At 46.3% G+C, this 22,576-nt stretch overlaps 1 long non-coding RNA gene across 1 annotated transcript in view; it reads right to left on the reverse strand.

The window, feature by feature from the left end:
- LOC134965414 (uncharacterized) overlaps nt 1-22,576 on the reverse strand; it is a 56,565-nt gene that overhangs the window by 17,669 nt on the left and 16,320 nt on the right. The gene's annotated exons all lie outside the window — the stretch shown is intronic.

Here is a 22,576-nt window from a genome sequence, read left to right on the forward strand (position 1 = left end):
CAAAACTCACATCAAGATAGGTAAGGACAGGTGTATAAAGGTATCTTTTATCCACTATGTCATAAGGCAAGAAAGGAGTTTTAATCAATAAACGTACCCCACTCACTTTTGGAGGGGGATTGTTCCCACGTATAAAGGTATCTTTCAAATCAGGATAGCATCCACGAAATCCAATAAAAAATGTTTTTATTTTTTTTAATAAAAGTTCATAAAAAACAACAATGGAAAGTTTTTCTATGTGGTGTCCACTTTCTGATTTGTACAGAGAACATGCAGGTCAGATGTAATAGACAAAAATTGGCATAATCCGGTTTTATGTCAATGCTGGCATGTTGAACATACTTCAAAAACGGTATTCCATAGAAAAAGTAAAAAAACAAAATTGATGAAAGAATCACTACCTGGTTTCACCAACGACGTTTCGACCTCCCTGGTCTTTTTCAAGGTGCCTATCCAGGTAGTGATGACAGAGGTATTTATGCCCCCAAACAGGAAATGATGGTTTTCCATTAGTATGCTGGGTAATGAAATTTGTAAAATTTTATACATAAAATACACATATATTAAATACACATATATTGAAGGACCATATTCATACTGTGCAGGAATGAATATATATTAATGCCTAAAGTGTTTTGTTCCTTAAATAGGAACAATGAAACTGGGAACCGCAAAGACGGACGCCATGCGTTCCGTCTTGCGTTCCACTTGACCGGAAGTGGAGCCGCGTGCGTTCCACGCTGCGTTCCATTTACCGGAAGTGCATCCCGCGGCTCTTCCGGCCGGCGGTTTTTTGGGTGTAGTGAAAAATGAGTATCTGTGATCACTTGATATTACAAAAAAAGGACTAAAATGGCAGCACATTTTCTCATAATTAAATAAATGAACATGAAGAAACACTTGTTGTGAATAATATACCTTATCCAACCTCATTATATCACGGAAATAAAAATCCACAAAATTCCACAAAATATTTGGACTGAAATCTTGGCCCATAATTCTATATACCAACAGGACATTATGTCGTAAAAAGATATAATTATGCACTGAATGTGGTTCTACCTTTCTTTTGGGAAATAGCCGTTTTGTTAGCCTAATAAAAAGCTTCCAATCGCAGCTTGGTTTTGGATTAAAGCAAAAGGTATTGGGTACATGCCGTGCATAGGAAATGTTATATGTGTAGCTGATGACTAATTACCATGATTGATGCCGTTATGAGACACAGCCTGAAGTGCAATCAGGGAGACGCACTATAGGATTTTCAGACTGCCACATATTCAAGTGCACTCAGTGGGATGTGTAATAAGGATTTCAGAAGGACACTTGCACTCGTTATGCTTGCAGCAAACGTAGATGCTTAATATTATTGTTGTCACACAGCATCTATATTCATAAAGTTTCTTATCAGACTGTATTATGATTTTTTGTTTGCTACACCTAAGGGGGTGACTGTGCTAATATATATTATTTTGGGCACAACACTTTAGATACAACCTGAACTTTGGATATGAGAATTGAAGGTGTCACATTACAATATGTGTATTTCTGTGGTAATGACAGCATGCCAAGCATCGTATATTTAGTGGATATTCAGATATGAATTATATTATATAAACAGTGGTTGGTGCACTCTGTGTACTTCATGTTGTGCCCTGTGGGGGACTTTAAAATACTGTTTGTACTCACCATGTTGAATGATAGCATGTTGCATTTAGTCTAGCAGCATGTCAGATAGTATACTTTGTATCTAAATATATGTTGCAGTTATATTAAAAAAAAAAAAAAAGGGGGTAAATCCCTATACAGGTAACAATACTGTTTTTTGATTACTAATTGATTTCTTTTGAAGCTAGAAGTTGTATTGCATTGCAACAGATTCGTGCTGTAGCGATGGTAAATACCGAGAAAAATATAGAAATTTCTATGCTGAAAAAATTGATGGAACATTGGCTATAATTAATTAACTTATAGTCATTTAAAAAAAAAGTCTTTATTATGTGAGAAATAATGTGTTATAATAAATTCACCACATAAGTTTAATAGTTTCTTTATAAATGATACTGGCACCTCCAAATGGATAGAAGGTGCATTATAGATCATGCAGTAATTTCAATGTGTTCACTTATGAACATTGGGGTTTAATTACCTCATTCTATTTTTTGGGTTTAATTACCTCATTCTATTTTATGGAAGTATATTAAAGGTTAAGTTTTATAATGATATAATCATGTCAAATTAGTCAATTAATTTACTTTAAAAGAGTGCTCCAATAAAGCAGTCTACTTCTTTTTGTTGGCCTCTTCCAACAAGTATTTATATGAATATACAGCAGGAGCATACCTGCAGACCGTGGGGCAGATGTAAGAACGTGCGCTATGTGCTTTTTGCACATAGTGCACGCTAACTTCCGCTGTTACCGAATCACCGCTATGTATGATGCGGCTCACAGCAGGAGTTTAAGGCAATCGCAATGCGCATGGGGCTGCTTCGTCTGGGGCGTTGTGCATATACCTATTTGCTGGTCCCTTGATGTATTTATTGCGGGACTGTCACTCGCCGCTCGTTATGTCACCTCTTCCACTTCACCAGGTCAGGGCTGGCACTGCAGCACTGTTGCTGCTTTCATGTGTTTTGTTTTTTATTAAACTTTATTGGCAGCCCTTGGCTTCCTTAGGGCTTCTCTGCGCATGCGCCGGGTCACCTTGCACACGTCGCTAAGAGGTGGGGAGATGGCGTATGTGCGCTGGCTAGCTTGCCTCAGACCCCCGGAGGACTTAGATGAATCGCACATGCGCCCGGAGGCCACCAGCGGCGCAAGCAGGAAGAATGAAGACGGGCGCATGCGCAGAAAGCCAGCGGCAGCGATACCAGCCGAGCCAATGTGGAACGAACGCTGTCGCTGGACAGGTGAGATAACACTCTTCCACATCGGCAGCCACACATATAATTCATTGAGGTGGAGGGTCCGGCCGTATCACCACGATAATGTGGTGATACGGCCGCAGGTGCATAACGACCGTTATGTAGTTTTTCATACATCTCCCTCCAAGTTCCGCAGAAAACAGAATTGGATCAGTTGACAGTGCTGGAACTTGTTCAGCCAACAGTCTGGAGGTTAGTGCATGTTTGTGTGAAGGGTTTTCAGTTAGTTTTATTATTAGATCTTACACTGTGTGTGATAGTATTAAATACTGCATATAAATATTAGTATAACCGGCAACTAAGTGCCCACCCTGCCCGGTACTGCCCTCTACTGTCAGGATCATCTCCTCTCCTGCTCTAACCCCCCATCATCTCAAACCCACTCACCCCCAGTTTTGCTATGGGGCCCATGAAGGGTTAGTTATGCCCCTGCTCCTTTGCAGTCCACCACTGCAGACCTCAGCTTGGGTATCTGCCTCCCGCTGTTTGCTGCCGACCTTGAAAACACTTTGGCTGAGTCACTGTCTTCTCCTGTTAAGCACAAAGTCTTCCGGCATATTTCCATGCAGCTGGAGCACTTCTTGCTTTGCCGCAGGTCATCTCTGCTTGACCTCCACTGTCAGATTGCCTGTTCCCGCTCTGCAGCATCTAATATTATATACAGCAAATGGGCGGAGCTGTGACACGGCAAGTAACAATTGAATCATCACAGGTGCTCTGTATTGGCTGCTGGTCTGCAAGCCACAATGTGGCTGGTGCCAGATTCAAACAGCAGTGGCCAATGGAAGAGATTCAAGCTCATCCGTGTCAGCACCATATTGCCACTGCAGGGCTGTTCCGAGGAGGAAGATACATCCCCAAACCCAGACCGCCTGATGGAAAACAGGTGAGGGACTCCCATCCGTATCCCCTCTGCTGGGGACCCCTTCACTCCTTTAGCCAGCTAGATAACTATAATGAACCCTGCATCTGCCTGCCAGGTCCTTTTTTTTATTATTTTCTAAACTTGTGGCTGTTAGCCCCAACAGAAGAATGATGTACAGGTACTATATCACCTATTACAGGGGTAGGCAACCTGTGGCAGCCCAACTGCTGTGCAACTACACATCCCAACATTCCCTGCCACAGCTTTGCTGTTGCGGAATGCTAAAATTTGCAGGGCATGCTTGGATGTGTAGTTTCACAGCAACTGGCGTATCAAGTTGCCTACTCCGACCTACATTGTCTAAACAGAAACTTTTACAGTCCATTCTGGAATATTATTGTCCTTATAAACTTGTACAATCTTGTCAGCTTGCAGTACATTTTAGTTGAATTTACATGTGCTGGCAAAATGGCTCTTCTACCCTATAACTATCCCAAGGACCTTTTAAGTATGTCTATTCTTGAGTATATATATCCATATACTCTCGAGAGCAAGTTTTCACATTTTTAGTTGGATGAACATTACTATAAGAAAACAACTATGGACGCAACACAATTATGAAAAATTGTATGTTTCCTGTTCTATATTTTCTCTTAGATAACAAAATAAACAGTTATAGTAAGAAGCCTCCAGCAGAAAATACACTAAGCTGGTTATCATGGTTAGGGGGTAGAGATACACGTTAACATTTTTTCCCAAGATCATGATAATCAATACCTAGGGGTATATTTACCAAGGTCCCGATTTACTTCGAATCCATTCGTGTTTGTTTTTTTCTCTAAGTGTCATCTCGGTAATTTACTAATCATTATACTCGGCAGTGTTTGTGGCATTCGTATTTTTATTCACGGTCGCCTTAACAAATACGAATGACTAGACCATCGGTTAAATACGGTTGTAATTTAATACAACACGGTAATTTACTATGTATTCGTATTTATGAATGTGGCCGTAAATACATTAAACTCTACCGCAAAAGTCCTCAATCGTTCCCAAGTTATCTTGTTCAATAGATCTGCTTTTGGCTGGCGTGTTTAATATCTGTCAGTACTGTCGGATTACTATGTTAAGTGTTACAATATTCCTTAATGGTTTTGTATGTTTTGTGTATGTTGTATTCTATTCCTGTAATGTGTTTATAAACAGTACCATTTTTTTAATGCATTTGTCATTTTTAAACAAATATAACTCCAGTACAGTTATCACAAACAATATACTTGTCCAGCATTTATGTTGTATTTAGTTTTGTTTGTGTATGTTCCCGCTTGCTTACCCATCTCCCTAAGGTAATGTTACGTAATTGAGACGTTTACATTTAAACAGTTTTTTCAATATATATACTTAACCTCAGCTGCATGTGTAATGTATGTAGCTTGATTGTGACCATGCATCTTATTTTCATAACCACATATTGTTTAAAGGGTGGGGGAAGGGGGCGGAGATGGAGTGTTGCGGAGGGCGGAGCCGGCCAAACGGGAAGGGGGGCGGCCCAAACCGGGGCGTGGTGGTGGCATCATCACAGCGGCTGCGTGACATCATCACATGCAGCCAGCACGAACTGAAGCATAGCGGCGGGCCTCATGCGGACGTGGCTAAGCTGCGCTGGCTGGAGGCATCCCTAATTCCTGCATTGCAGGCAGAAATTGAGTTGTGATCAAGGATGGGCGGCCCCCAGCATGCTAGCAAAAGGATTGCAAATTCTGCTAATTAGCAGAATTTGCAATCCTTACTGAATTACAGGTAGGCCCTAAATTACTTAGCACCCAATCCCAAATACAATGGATTTACACTTTTTTGGTGTGAACTAAAACCCTCAACAAGGCATCCCATGGTTTTCTAGAAATCGGCTTGGTGCTTAATAGAGAATACAGTAAGTACAGGGTCGGCAGAAGCACTGTGGGTGCCCCTACCCACCCCCACCTACCTGCAGAGACAGCCTTTTAGCAGCCCTTACTCTGAGTTCATGACCAAAGCAAGGTAAACTGCAGTCTCATAAATATTCATTCTGCCTCCGGTTTGTGCAGGTGACAGGTGCTATTTAAGTACTACTTTGTTCTTGCACATATTACATTCTTTCTATTATTTATGAAAATATGGTATTGATGACATGTATGTCCATATAATATAAAATCTCTTTTTTTTTCCAACACCATTTTATAAAAGGACAATGAACTAGACCGGCTTAGCAATACAATGACACTTTACTCTATATTACTGCCTGTAAAATAATATCTCTCACCATAGAAAAGGTGTGTGAGCTAATTTACAAGATGAGAGTCAGGGCTGCATATTACAGGGTGGTCTCTCATTGACTGCTGTTATGGTTTATAAAAGCTGAAAGGACATTTATCAGTGGGCTGAATAGTGTGTTCTTCAGCAGTGCAAATTGTATTCAAGTACAAAGTTCCCTTAGGACACAGCCGAGGAAACCAGCTGCTGAGCAACTGACAGTTTCATTCACTGCCCTGTGGACCATCGTATCTATCCACATGAAGTCAGTGAATATTTGTTTGTCACATGTCAGAAAGAAGATCTCCAGCTGATGCTCAAATCTATATGCCAAACACACCTGATATTAATTAGCTGTAATTTGTTAAAATAAGTATATTCTATACTATAATGCTGTTTTTAGAATAAACATATTTTGAGTAGAATTTAGATTCCTCCATGCAAGGGCGTAGCCAGAACTTTGTGGGACCCATAGCAACATTTTGAAGAGGCCCCTGTCCAAATGCTTCTAGAGAGACCCTTTCTGCAGCAGTTGTTAATTTTATGCTCCACAATAGTGTCCTAGTTAATTTTCTGAGCCATAGTAGGGCTGCCAGCACACATTATGGAACACAGTGCCCCCAAGTCACATTATGACACAATGTCCCCAGCTCATATTAAGCTACACTATAGTGCCTCCGCTTTATATTGTGCCACATTACAGTGACCCAGTTCATATTATGTAACATTATAATGTCCTCCAATTCACTTTATACCACAATACAATGAGCAGGTCCAGGGGTATAACTAGATATATTGTAAGCCTAAAGGCAACATTTTGTAAGGCACCCTATATACCACCCACTGGTGAAAAATCTATATAACACATGTAACTGTGACAGGGAAGGTGGGTCCCTCTCAGCTATGGCCCCATATCAGCTGCACTGCCTGCACCTATGGAACTGTAGCTCCACCCTTGCCTCTATGTGTAAAATATGGGTGCTTTATAATAATAATAATTGTATTTACATATTTATATACACCGCAATTTCAGCGTGTTTGCAGAAATTGTGGTTGCCTCCTGCCGGCAGGAGGGTCGCTGACATCTTTATGATCAGAGTGGCTGCATGTGATGCCACGCAGCCACCATTATCATAGCCATGCCCCCAGTTCGCGCCCCCACAATCCCGTTTCCCTGATGCGTCCCTGCAAAGCACCACCTCCGCCTAGGAAACAGAGTGTTGCTGCACCCCTCCTGCCCCGCGAATGCCTCTGCCTGATTGACAGGCAAAGGTGTTCGCATTTACTGCTGGTCACCAGCAGTAAATGTGGGCGAATGTGCATCATTGTAATTTTTGCAGTTGGATCAACAATTGCAATCCAACCTGAATGAACTCCATAATAGAGAACATTTAAGTAATACAGCAATTGACAAGTCACACAGACATAAAAGAAAACCTTGAGCACACATAAGCATAATGCAGGAATTGGTGTAGGGATTTTAGGTAACTTCCAAGGGTTGTGTATTCCACCCTCGCAAGGCACCAGGTGAGGCAGCCATCTTGGGCGCAATCAGTGGCGTAAGTTCGTCCCAGTTGCCTGGAGGCAAGATAAGTATTGGTGCCCCCCTATTTCCTATATTATGATACATTTATGTATGTATGTGTGCGTATATATGTGTGTGTGCGTGCGTGTGTGTGTTTATGGAGTGTTCTGAAAAAATTATATACTGTATTTATACATTTAATTGTCTTTTATTTTAAATCACACATTTCTTAGCAGTCATACCCAGGATTAGAACCCATGACCTGTTACACTAACAGCAGACACTTTACTGATGGAGTTATTTGCTCCTGTAGAGGAAGCATGAGAATTCTAACTACATGAAGTTACGTGTCATTGTCAGAGATGTAACTTCATATAGTTAAAATTCTCATATTTCCTATACAGGAGCAAACCGCTTCATCAGTGAGGTGTCTGCTTCCAGTGTAATAGGCTGTGGTTTGTAATCCTGGGTGTGACACTTGTAAAATGTGTATATTCAGTATAATAAAGAGGGTGTTATTTGTAAAGAGCAGGAAGTCACCCACTGAAAAGATAGTGGCAGCTATCAATTAACTTTAATTCAATGGTGTCACAGAATGGGAGGAGAGGTGCACCCCTTCAGAGCAGAAGCCCGGCGGCAGATGACTCCGTTGCCTCCCAGAGTTCTGCCTCTGAGCGCAATACGTAGGCTTACCCTGGATGGAATAGTCTACCCAGGGCTGTTTCTAGCCAATTTGGCTTCCAGTGTGAGATTTGAACATACGCCAACCCCCCCCCCCCCCCGCGCGCGCCCCCCGTCAACATAAAAAATGCACCCCCCATAGATATAAGGAACACGTGCGCTCACAATGAGATGGCGTGGCCTTGCAAAAATGGCCGTGGTCTCGCTAAAACGCGTTGTTCCATGAAACTCTGCACCGTGACAGGGAGGAGGGAGAGCAGTCAGGGAGACTGAAAAGCACCGCTGCGGGCGCCCTGTAGTCGCACGGCTTGTCCGCTGCTAGACTAGAAACGGCACTGAGTCTATCCCTAGAAGAGATGACACCAATTGGGGTGATTGTAACATCTTAACACTCAGAGTTGGGTCCCAACAAAACCATCAGGTCCATGTATTTTTCATCCTATCCACAAGCGAACCAGATGAGTCAGCCATGTTGGGCACACTCCGAAAGTTACACTGTAGGAGGTGAGCCATACACTTGTGCAGTACAGGTTGAGTATTCCTTATCCAAAATGCTTGGGACCAGCAGTATTTTGGATATCAGATTTTTCCGTATTTTGGAATAATTGCATTCCATAATGAGATATCATGGCGATGGGACCCAAGTCTAAGCACAGAATGCATTTATGTTTCATATACCCCATATACACACAGCCTGCAGATCATTTTAGCCAATATTTTGAATAACTTTGTGCATTAAACAAAGTGTGTGTACATTCACACAATTCATTTATGTTTCATATACACACAGTCTGAAGGTCATTTTAGCCAATATCTTTAATAACTTTGTGCATTAAACAAAGTTTGTGTACATTAAGTCATTAGAAAACAAAGGTTTCACTATCTCAGTCTCACTCAAAAAATTCTGTATTTCGGAATATTCCGTATTTCGGAATATTTGGATATGGGATACTCAACCTGTAGTAATATGATATACCTTGTATGGAAAGATCCACATGAAGAACATCCTGCCTGAGGAGGGACCATCTGAGGCCACCATCTAGGGTGCACTGCGTAGGTCACACTGGCAGGATGTGCAAACAGTGGAGGTACATATAACAGGAAAAGCACACATTTGTAGATTATATGTTGAGTGTGAGACCCCTTAAAATGAAGGAGGGGAAAGTTGTGTCCCAGTAACCATTTATCCGGCTATTTTTATTTTATTTTTTATATTTAAAAAAATCAGAGACTGATATTTAAGTTAGTACTTAATTTAAACTTAGAACATATATTTAAGAAAAAAGTTTCTAAATATTTAATTGGAAAAAAATATGCCTGGGGATTGATCCTGTGTCCATAGGCCCACATTGTAACCCACTCCTGAGGGATCTCCTCCCAGAACTGGAGTAAAGCATCAGCCAACTGCTGGACAGTCTGTGGTGCAACGTGGCATTGGTGGATGGAGCGAGACATGATGTCCTGGGTGTAGCATGGTATGCCGGCGGCCGGGCTCCCGGCGACCAGCATACCGGCGCCGGGAGCCCGACCGCCGGCATACCGACAGTGTGGCGAATGCAAAGGAGCACCTTGCGGGCTCGCTATGCTCTCCACGTTGCGGGCACGGTGGCGCGTTGCTCGCGCCACGCTATTTATTCTCCCTCCAGGGGGGTCGTGGACCCCCATGAGGGAGAATAGCTGTCGGTATGCCGGGTGTCGGGATCCCGGCGCCGGTATACTGTGCGCCGGGATCCCGACATTCGGCATACTGAAGACCACCCGATGTCCCAGATGTGCTCAATTGGTCTCAGGTCTGGGGAACCGGCGGGCCAGTCCATAGCATCAATGCCTTCGTCTTGCAGGAACTGCTGACACACTCCAGCCACATGAGGTCTAGCATTGTCTTGCATTAGGAGGAACCCAGGGCCAACCGCACCAGCATATGGTCTCACAAGGGGTCTGAGGATCTCATCTCGGTACCTAATGGCAGTCAGGCTACCTCTGGCGAGCACATGGAGGGCTGTGCGGCCCCCCAAAGAAATGCCACCCCACATCATTACTGACCCACTGCCAAACTGGTCATGCTGGAGGATGTTGCAGGCAGCAGAACGTTCTCCTTGGCGTCGCGAGACTCTGTCACGTCTGTCACATGTGCTCAGTGAGAACCTGCTTTCATCTGTGAAGAGCACAGGGCGCCAGTGGCGAATTTGCCAATCTTGGTGTTCTCTGGCAAATGCCAAATGTCCTGCACGGCGTTGGGCTGTAAGCACAACCCCCACCTGTGGGCGTCGGGCCCTCATACCACCCTCATGGACTCTGTTTCTGATCGTTTGAGTAGACACATGCACATTTGTGGCTTGCTGGAGGTCATTTTGCAGGGCTCTGGCAGTGCTCCTCCTGTTCCTCCTTGCACAAAGGCGGAGGTAGCGCTCCTGCTGCTGGGTTGTTGCCCTCCTATGGCCTCCTCCATGTCTCCTGATGTACTGGCCTGTCTCCTGGTAGCGCCTCCATGCTCTGGACACTAAGCTGACAGACACAGCAAACCAGAGCCGTAACTACGTGTGTGCCAAGGGGGCTTGGCACACAGCGCAGTTGCCCTGGGGGCGCACGGCCAGCGGCATGTAATGAGTCAAATTGACTCATTACATGCCGCCTCTGTGTGCGCCGTGCGCCGCGCTGGAGGAGAGAGACCAGCGCCGGAGGCAGCGGACAAGGAGGAGGAGGGAGGGGGAGCAGGGAGCCGCAGCAGCGCTATGTTATTGGTAGTAAGCGCCGCTGCAGCATCCCCCTCTCCTTCCGTATTGGCTGCCCGGCAGCCAATACAGAAGGAGAGGGGGATGCTGCAGCGGCGCTTACTACCAATAACATAGCGCTGCTGCGGCTCCCTGCTCCCCCTCCCTCCTCCTCCTTCTCATCTCACTGCCGCCACCGAGGGAGCAGCACGAGGAGCCTGTCAGCGGGGAGAAGGTAAGTATATTCCCCCCCCCCCTCTCTCTCTCTCTCTCTGTCACTGTCTCTGTCTCTCTCTCTCTCTCTCTCTCTCTCTCTGTCTCTCTCTCAGACACCGCCTGCCGCAATGTGTAAAAAATGGGACTGGCTGCCGCAATGTGTAAAAAATGGGACTGGCTGCCGCAATGTGTAAAAAATGGGGATGGCTGCCGCAATGTGTAAAAAATGGGACTGGCTGCCGCAATGTGTAAAAAATGGGGACTGGCTGCCGCAATGTGTAAAATGGGGTCCTGGCTGCCGCAATGTGTAAAATGGGGATGGCTGCCGCAATGTGTAAAAAATGGGACTGGCTGCCGCAATGTGTAAAAAATGGGGATGGCTGCCGCAATGTGTAAAAAATGGGACTGGCTGCCGCAATGTGTAAAGTGGGACTGGCTGCCGCAATGTGTAAAAAATGGGGACTGGCTGCCGCAATGTGTAAAATGGGGTCCTGGCTGCCGCAATGTGTAAAATGGGACTGGCTGCCACAATGTGTAAAAAGGGGGACTGGCTGCCGCAATGTGTATAAAGGGGGACACCGTCTGCCGTAATGTGTAAAAACGGGGACGCTGTCTGCTGTAATTGTAAAAAAGGGATGCTGTCTGCCGCAATGTGTAAAAAGAAGGACCGGCTGCCGCAATGTGTTAAAAGGGAGACTGGCTGCTGTAATGTGTAAAAAGGGGGACTGGCTGCCGCAATGTGTAAAAAGGGTCTATCTGCCGCAATGTGTAAAAAGGGGGACTGGCTGCCGCAATGTGTAAAAAGGGGGACACTGTCTGCTGTAATGTATAAAAGGGGCTCTACCTGGTGTAGTGGCGCTACTGTGCAGCGTCATTTGAATAATGTAGACTACTGTGCACCGTAGTATGAATTGCTATTATTTTGTGGCCACGCCCCTTCCCCGTGAAGCCACGCCCCTAGAATTTTTTTGCTCGCCTACGGCGCGCTCTGCCCCTATCTTACATGGGGGGGGGGCACTGTCGTTTCTTGCACACAGCGCTAAAATGCCTAGTTACGGCACTGCAGCAAACCTTCTTGCCACAGCTCGCATTGACGTGCCATCCTGGATGAGCTGCACTACTTGAGCCACTTGTGTGGGTTGTAGGGAGGTCATACAAGCACGTGGAGGCCACACACACTACTGAGCCTCATTTTGACTTGTTTTAAGGACATTACATCAAAGTTGGATCAGCCTGTAGTGTGTTTTTCCACTTTAATTTTGAGTGTGACTCCAAATCCAGACCTCCATGGGCTAATAAATTTGATTTCCATTGATAATTTTTGTGTGATTTTGTTTTCAGCACATTCAACTATGTAAAGAACAAAGTATTTAATAAGAATATTTCATTCATTCAGATCTAGGATGTGTTATTTTAGTGTACCCTTTATTTTTTTGAGCAGTGTATATATATATATATATATATATACTCCTCAAAAAATCTCTTTGTAGGACATCATCCACCCTCCTACCTCCTCCTGTGCCAAAATATTATCACCCCCCTTGCATTACCCTACCCATTCCGCTTTTCAAGGCCATAACTAGGTATGTGCGGAGTGTGCCACCGCACATAGAGCTGCAGCGTAGCGGTGCTGTTGCCAACACTTGTCAATTATCTGTTTTAATTACTGTTACTTGTAGCTTACCCCTTTTTTGAAGCCCAACATCTCCTAGCCACCCCTATCTCCCCTTCCCCACCCCTTTCGCTGCTAATACCTACAGATAGAGCCTCCATTATCTTTGCTGGCAGAGGCGATAGTCGCGATCAGGCATACACAGCGTGCCTGGGCGCAATGAGGCTTGCCTAGTTGTAGGGAGGTGCACAGAGCGTTTGGCAGTACCTTTGAGTGTAATACCTGCGATCATCCACCAGATGTCACTTTTTAAAATCAGCATTGCGCAAGTGTGTGGTCTCCATTAATATACAATACTGAACTACAGCGTAAGAACAACTTTATTGGAGCATCTCATTACACTACAGTATGCTACAGTACTTCAAATATAGTATATAGTACTGTATTTAATAAGTATATGCAGATGCAAATAGTACAGTATATACAGATGCAAATGATCGTGATAAAGCCACAGTATAGTCCATTGATGTTATGGATATGTGAGCGTCCAAGTCCCGCAGACAAATCAACAAATAAAAATAGTAGTGTATACAGACGCAAACAAACGTGTTACAGGTATGGTCTATTGATGTTAGGAATATGTGAGCATCCAAATCCCATAGCCATTACAGCATAAGCAAAACCAATGGGCTTATGTATCTGTCATGCGGTGACGTGTCCGAGTGGTGAAGTGTGCCGCTTCCTATGCTTAGAGTCCTGGGTTCGATATCCAAAGTGCAAATGCATGTTAATTTTTTCCTGACACTTTACTATTTTTTTATTTTTTATTCTATTGTAATACACCTTCACATTTAATAGAAGTGTGCACACAAGGTTTATATAAATCAGGTATGGTCTATTGATGTTAGGGGTATGTGAGCATCCAAATCCCATAGCCATTACAGCATAATCAAAACCAATGGGCTTATGTATCTGTCATGCGGTGACGTGTCTGAGTGCCGATATCTAAAGTACAAATGCATGACACTTTACTAATTTTTTATTTTTTATTCTATTGTAATTTACCTTCACATTTAATAGAAGTGTGCACACAAGTTTTATATAAATCAGGGCAAAGCTGCAGGAGCGTACCCAAAATATACAGCAGCTATGGGGATAAGCGAGCTCTATGCACCATACGGTACACATACAATACTGTAGCAGTCCAGACTCGATTGACATGGCTGCTGACCGTGACCCTGTGCCTCTTGGAGGCCCTCAGCTATGGAGCCAGCAACGGTATCGGTTTTGCAAGAATCAGGGCAAAGCTGAAGGAGCGTCTCAATACCCTGATTAAATTACACAGGAGCAATAGGGATAAGCGAGCTCTATGCACATTACGATACACCAGACTCAACTGCATAGCAAATTGACAAAATGGCTGCCGCCAATAACCCTGCTAGTAATAATCTCATGCTAGCCCTAAGCTATAGAGCCAGTGATGGCATCAGTTTTGCAAGAGTCAGAGCAATGCTGAATGAGCGTCTCAATACCCTAGTTAAAATACACAGCGGCAATGAGGTCCTGGAGAATGAGCAATTAATCAAAATAGTGTATACAGATGCAAAAGAACATGTTCAAGTTAGTTTGGTCCATTGAAGTTAGCGACACAGTACAGTACAGTATGTGAGCGTCCAAGTCCCGTAGCCATTAGGGCATTATCAAAAACCAATGGGAAGGGATCACTGCTTACATTTACTGTACACATGAGCTTATGAATCTGTCATAAGGCGTCGTGTCCGAGTGGTGAAGTGTGCCGCTTCTCATGCTTAGTCCTGGGTTCGATTTCTGAAGTTCGAATGCATGGTTATTTTTTCTTGACACTTTTTTTTTATCTATTGTAATATACATTCACATTCAATAGAAGTGTGAACACAGGTTTTACATAAATCAGGGTAAATCTGCAGGAGCGTCCCATTCCGCTATCTGAAATACACAGCGGCAATTGGGATAAGCGAGCTCAATGCACCATATGGTACTGTACAGTACAGTACTGTAGCAGGCCAGACTCGATTAACATGGCTGCTGCCCATGACCCTGCACCTCACGGAAGCCCTCAGCTGTGGACCCAGCAGCGGCATTGGTTTTGCAAGAATCAGGGCAATGCTGAAGGAGCGTCTCAATACCCTAGTTAAATTACACAGCAGCAATGAGGTCCTGTAGAATGCGTAATTAATAAAAAATAGTGTATACAGATGCAAAACAATGTGTTTAAGCTACAGTTTGGTCCATTGAAGTTAGGGATACAGTGCAGTACTGTATATGAGTGTCCAAGTCAAATGAGAAGGGATCACTGATTACATTTACACATGAGCTTGTGTATCTGTCATGAGGCATGCACATGCCTTTTTTTTCTGACACTTTATACATTTTTTTATATTGTAATATACTGTACTGTACCTTTACATTTAATAGAAATACTGTATACACACAGGTTTTACATGAATCAGGGCAATGCTGCAGGAGCGTCTCATTACGCTATCTAAAATACACAGTGACTATGGGTGGGGACAGTGGCGTAACTACTGCCCCCGCAGTCCTCGCGGTGGCTTGGGGGCGAGGGGCTGCGGGGGCGCCACTGATTTACAGCAGACTGACATGCGGACGAGCGTCCGCATGTCAGTCTGCTTTCTCCTTCCCTCCGCCACTTGTTGGAGGGACACGGAGGGCACAGCGTGTGCGTCTCCTGTGTCCCTCCTGCATCATCTCCGGCGGCCGCGGGTCAATTAGGGGGAAGTGCCGTCCGTGAGCTCTAATTGGCTCACGAACCGGCACTTCCCACTATTAGACCCGCGGCCGCCGGAGATGATGCAGGAGGGACACAGGAGACGCTGTGCCCTCCGTGTCCCTCCAACAAGCGGCAGCAGCGGCGGCGGGCATTATCTGGCACTGGGGGGAATATCTGGCACTGGGGGGGAATCTGGCACTGGGGGCATATATGGCACTGGGGGGGGGATATCTGGCACTGGGGGAATATCTGGCACTGGGGGGGATATCTGGCACTGGGGGCATATATGGCACTGGGGGGGGGATTATCTGGCACTGGGGTATATCTGGCACAGGGGGGGGGGAATATCTGGCACTGGGGGCATATATGGCACTGGGGGGGGGGATTATCTGGCACTGGGGTATATCTGGCACAGGGGGGGGGGAATATCTGGCACTGGGGGAATATCTGGCACTGGGGGGGGGATATCTGGCACTGGGGGCATATATGGCACTGGGGGGGAATATCTGGCACTGGGGGGGAATATCTGGCACTGGGGGGGGGGAATATCTGGCACTGGGGCATATATGGCGGGGGGGGGGATATCTGGCACTGGGGGGGAATATCTGGCACTGGGGGGGATATCTGGCACTGGGGGCATATATGGCACTGGGGGGGAATATCTGGCACTGGGGGAATATCTGGCACTGGGGGGGGATATCTGGCACCGGGGGCATATATGGCACTGGGGGGGAATATCTGGCACTGGGGGGGGATATCTGGCACTGGGGGCATATATGGCACTGGGGGGGGATATCTGGCACTGGGGGGGAATATATGGCACTGGGGGGCATATATGGCACGGGGGGGAATATCTGGCACTGGGGGGGAATATCTGGCACTGGGGGGGGGGGGGGAATATCCGGCACTGGGGCCATATGTGGCACTGGGGGGGAATATATGGCACTGGGGGCATATCTGGCACTGGGGGCATATGTGGCACTGGGGGGGAATATCTGGCACTGGGGACATATGTTGGCACTGGGAGCACAGCCCTAGCAACAAGGACTACCTCCTAGCAACGAGCATGAAACCCAGTGCATGAAACACCTGACAACGAGCATGACACCCAGTGCATGAAACACCTGGCAACGAGCATGACACCCAGTGCATGAAACCCCTGGCAACGAGCATGACACCCTGAGCATGAAAACCCCTGGCACCGTGCATGGAACCAAGAGCATGAAACCCCTGGCAACGAGCATGACACCCAGTGCATGAAACCCCTGACAACGAGCAGGTAATTGAAAAGTAATTAGAAGCCTTACTGTAGGACTTAATGTGTAATGGGCATTACGGTGTGTGGCATAATGTATCACGGACATTGCGGTGTGTGTCATAATGTGTCACAGGCATTACGGTGTATGGTATACTATATCGCGGGCATTGTGATATGTGGTATAATGTCTCAGGGTCATTGCAGTGTGGCATAATACATAACGGGCATTGCGGTGTGTGGCATAGGGTATAACGGGCAGGGCATTGCGGTATGTGTCACAGGCATTACGGTGTATGGTATACTATATCACGGGCATTGTGGTATAATATCTCAAGGTCATTGCAGTGTGTGGCATAATGTGTCACAGGCATTGTATGTGCTATAATGTATCGGGCATTGCAGTGTGTGGCATAATGTATTACGGACATTGCGGTGTGTGTCATAATGTGTCACAGGCATTGTATGTGCTATAATGTATCAGGGGCATTGCAGTGTGTAGCATAATGTATAACGGGCATTGCGATTCCTGTCATAATGTGTCACAGGCATTACAGTGTGTGGCATAATATGTCTGGGGCATTACGGTGTGTGCATATTGTGTCATGTGCATTATTGTGTGTGGCATAATGTCTAAGGGCCATTGCAGTATGTGGAATAATGTATACTGGGCATTACTATAAGGAGGAAAAAGGACAAATAATGTAAGGGGCATGAATCAGGATTATTTTTCTTTCCTGTGGTGGCTAACGTCTGGGCGTGCAGGTTGCAAAACTGGGGTATAAGGTAGTCTTTTCCTGCAATGCCACGCCCCTTTATGAGAAACCACGCCCATTCCAACGAAACCACGCCCCTTTTTGCCCTTTCTTGCTCCCAATTATGAGGCATGGGGGGGGGGCGCTGAAGAATTTTTTGGCTTGGGGGAGAAAAATGTCTAGTTACGCCACTGGGTGGGGATAAGTGAGCCCTGTCACCGTAAGCTGTCTGCTGTACTATATAGTAGAGATGAGCGCCTGAAATTTTTCGGGTTTTGTGTTTTGGTTTTGGGTTCGGTTCCGCGGCCGTGTTTTGGGTTCGACCGCGTTTTGGCAAAACCTCACCGAATTTTTTTTGTCGGATTCGGGTGTGTTTTGGATTCGGGTGTTTTTTTCAAAAAACCCTAAAAAACAGCTTAAATCATAGAATTTGGGGGTCATTTTGATCCCATATTATTATTAACCTCAAAAACCATAATTTCCACTCATTTTCAGTCTATTCTGAATACCTCACACCTCACAATATTATTTTTAGCCCTAAAATTTGCACCGAGGTCGCTGGATGACTAAGCTAAGCGACCCTAGTGGCCGACACAAACACCTGGCCCATCTAGGAGTGGCACTGCAGTGTCACGCAGGATGTCCCTTCCAAAAAACCCTCCCCAAACAGCACATGACGCAAAGAAAAAAAGAGGCGCAATGAGGTAGCTGACTGTGTGAGTAAGATAAGCGACCCTAGTGGCCGACACAAACACCGGGCCCATCTAGGAGTGGCACTGCAGTGTCACGCAGGATGGCCCTTCCAAAAAACCCTCCCCAAACAGCACATGACGCAAAGAAAAAAAGAGGCGCAATGAGGTAGCTGACTGTGTGAGTAAGATAAGCGACCCTAGTGGCCGACACAAACACCGGGCCCATTTAGGAGTGTCACTGCAGTGTCACGCAGGATGTCCCTTCCAAAAAACCCTCCCCAAACAGCACATGATGCAAAGAAAATAAGAGGCGCAATGAGGTAGCTGTGTGAGTAAGATTAGCGACCCTAGTGGCCGACACAAACACCGGGCCCATCTAGGAGTGGCACTGCAGTGTCACGCAGGATGGCCCTTCCAAAAAACCCTCCCAAAACAGCACATGACGCAAAGAAAAAAAGAGGCGCAATGAGGTAGCTGACTGTGTGAGTAAGATAAGCGACCCTAGTGGCCGACACAAACACCGGGCCCATTTAGGAGTGTCACGCAGGATGTCCCTTCCAAAAAAACCTCCCCAAACAGCACATGACGCAAAGAAAATAAGAGGCGCAATGAGGTAGCTGTGTGAGTAAGATTAGCGACCCTAGTGGCCGACACAAACACCGGGCCCATCTAGGAGTGGCACTGCAGTGTCACGCAGGATGTCCCTTCCAAAAAACCCTCCCCAAACAGCACATGACGCAAAGAAAAAAAGAGGCGCAATGAGGTAGCTGTGTGAGTAAGATTAGCGACCCTAGTGGCCGACACAAACACCGGGCCCATTTAGGAGTGTCACTGCAGTGTCACGCAGGATGTCCCTTCCAAAAAACCCTCCCCAAACAGCACATGACGCAAAGAAAAAAAGAGGCGCAATGAGGTAGCTGACTGTGTGAGTAAGATAAGCGACCCTAGTGGCCGACACAAACACCGGGCCCATCTAGGAGTGGCACTGCAGTGTCACGCAGGATGTCCCTTCCAAAAAAAACCTCCCCAAACAGCACATGACGCAAAGAAAAAAAGAGGCGCAATGAGGTAGCTGTGTGAGTAAGATTAGCGACCCTAGTGGCCGACACAAACACCGGGCCCATCTAGGAGTGGCACTGCAGTGTCACGCATGATGTCCCTTCCAAAAAACCCTCCCCAAACAGCACATGACGCAAAGAAAAAAAGAGGCGCAATGAGGTAGCTGACTGTGTGAGTAAGATAAGCGACCCTAGTGGCCGACACAAACACCGGGCCCATCTAGGAGTGGCACTGCAGTGTCACGTAGGATGGCCCTTCCAAAAAACCCTCCCCAAACAGCACATGACGCAAAGAAAAATAAAAGAAAAAAGAGGTGCAAGATGGAATTGTCCTTGGGCCCTCCCACCCACCCTTATGTTGTATAAACAAAACAGGACATGCACACTTTAACCAACCCATCATTTCAGTGACAGGGTCTGCCACACGACTGTGACTGATATGACGGGTTGGTTTGGACCCCCCCCAAAAAAGAAGCAATTAATCTCTCCTTGCACAAACTGGCTCTACAGAGGCAAGATGTCCACCTCATCATCATCCTCCGATATATCACCGTGTACATCCCCCTCCTCACAGATTATCAATTCGTCCCCACTGGAATCCACCATCTCAGTTCCCTGTGTACTTTGTGGAGGCAATTGCTGCTGGTCAATGTCTCCGCGGAGGAATTGATTATAATTCATTTTAATGAACATCATCTTCTCCACATTTTCTGGATGTAACCTCGTACGCCGATTGCTGACAAGGTGAGCGGCGGCACTAAACACTCTTTCGGAGTACACACTTGTGGGAGGGCAACTTAGGTAGAATAAAGCCAGTTTGTGCAAGGGCCTCCAAATTGCCTCTTTTTCCTGCCAGTATAAGTACGGACTGTGTGACGTGCCTACTTGGATGCGGTCACTCATATAATCCTCCACCATTCTTTCAATGGGGAGAGAATCATATGCAGTGACAGTAGACGACATGTCCGTAATCGTTGTCAGGTCCTTCAGTCCGGACCAGATGTCAGCATCAGCAGTCGCTCCAGACTGCCCTGCATCACCGCCAGCGGGTGGGCTCGGAATTCTGAGCCTTTTCCTCGCACCCCCAGTTGCGGGAGAATGTGAAGGAGGAGATGTTGACAGGTCGCGTTCCGCTTGACTTGACAATTTTCTCACCAGCAGGTCTTTCAACCCCAGCAGACTTGTGTCTGCCGGAAAGAGAGATCCAAGGTAGGCTTTAAATCTAGGATCGAGCATGGTGGCCAAAATGTAGTGCTCTGATTTCAACAGATTGACCACCCGTGAATCCTTGTTAAGCGAATTAAGGGCTCCATCCACAAGTCCCACATGCCTAGCGGAATCGCTCCGTGTTAGCTCCTCCTTCAATGTCTCCAGCTTCTTCTGCTAAAGCCTGATGAGGGGAATGACCTGACTCAGGCTGGCAGTGTCTGAACTGACTTCACGTGTGGCAAGTTCAAAGGGCAGCAGAACCTTGCACAACGTTGAAATCATTCTCCACTGCGCTTGAGACAGGTGCATTCCACCTCCTATATCGTGCTCAATTGTATAGGCTTGAATGGCCTTTTGCTGCTCCTCCAACCTCTGAAGCATATAGAGGGTTGAATTCCACCTCGTTACCACTTCTTGCTTCAGATGATGGCAGGGCAGGTTCAGTAGTTTTTGGTGGTGCTCCAGTCTTCTGTACGTGGTGCCTGTACGCCGAAAGTGTCCCGCAATTCTTCTGGCCACCGACAGCATCTCTTGCACGCCCCTGTCGTTTTTTAAATAATTCTGCACCACCAAATTCAAGGTATGTGCAAAACATGGGACGTGCTGGAATTTGCCCATATTTAATGCACACACAATATTGCTGGCGTTGTCCGATGCCACAAATCCACAGGAGAGTCCAATTGGGGTAAGCCATTCCGCGATGATCTTCCTCAGTTGCCGTAAGAGGTTTTCAGCTGTGTGCGTATTCTGGAAACCGGTGATACAAAGCGTAGCCTGCCTAGGAAAGAGTTGGCGTTTGCGAGATGCTGCTACTGGTGCCGCCGCTGCTGTTCTTGCGGCGGGAGTCCATACATCTACCCAGTGGGCTGTCACAGTCATATAGTCCTGACCCTGCCCTGCTCCACTTGTCCACATGTCCGTGGTAAAGTGGACATTGGGTACAGCTGCATTTTTTAGGACACTGGTGACTCTTTTTCTGAGGTCTGTGTACATTTTCGGTATCGCCTGCCTAGAGAAATGGAACCTAGATGGTATTTGGTACCGGGGACACAGTACCTCCAACAAGTCTCTAGTTGGCTCTGCAGTAATGATGGATACCGGAACCACGTTTCTCACCACACAGGATGCCAAGGCCTCAGTTATCCGCTTTGCAGTAGGATGACTGCTGTGATATTTCATCTTCCTCGCAAAGGACTGTTGGACAGTCAATTGCTTGGTGGAAGTAGTAAAAGTGGTCTTACGACTTCCCCTCTGGGATGACCATCGACTCCCAGCAGCAACAACAGCAGCGCCAGCAGCAGTAGGCGTTACACGCAAGGATGCATCGGAGGAATCCCAGGCAGGAGAGGAATCGTCAGAATTGCCAGTGACATGGCCTGCAGGACTATTGGCATTCCTGGGGAAGGAGGAAATTGACACTGAGGGAGTTGGTGGGGTGGTTTGCGTGAGCTTGGTTACAAGAGGAAGGGATTTACTGGTCAGTGGACTGCTTCCGCTGTCACCCAAAGTTTTTGAACTTGTCACTGACTTATTATGAATGCGCTGCAGGTGACGTATAAGGGAGGATGTTCCGAGGTGGTTAACGTCCTTACCCCTACTTATTACAGCTTGACAAAGGGAACACACGGCTTGACACCTGTTGTCCGCATTTCTGTTGAAATAGTTCCACACCGAAGAGCTGATTTTTTTGGTATTTTCACCAGGCATGTCAACGGCCATATTCCTCCCACGGACAACAGGTGTCTCCCCGGGTGCCTGACTTAAACAAACCACCTCACCATCAGAATCCTCCTGGTCAATTTCCTCCCCAGCGCCAGCAACACCCATATCCTCCTCATCCTGGTGTACTTCAACACTGACATCTTCAATCTGACTATCAGGAACTGGACTGCGGGTGCTCCTTCCAGCACTTGCAGGGGGCGTGCAAATGGTGGAAGGCGCATGCTCTTCACGTCCAGTGTTGGGAAGGTCAGGCATCGCAACCGACACAATTGGACTCTCCTTGTGGATTTGGGATTT

The sequence above is a fragment of the Pseudophryne corroboree genome, chromosome 10 (genome assembly GCF_028390025.1).
Source record: "Pseudophryne corroboree isolate aPseCor3 chromosome 10, aPseCor3.hap2, whole genome shotgun sequence".
Lineage (NCBI taxonomy): Eukaryota > Metazoa > Chordata > Amphibia > Anura > Myobatrachidae > Pseudophryne > Pseudophryne corroboree.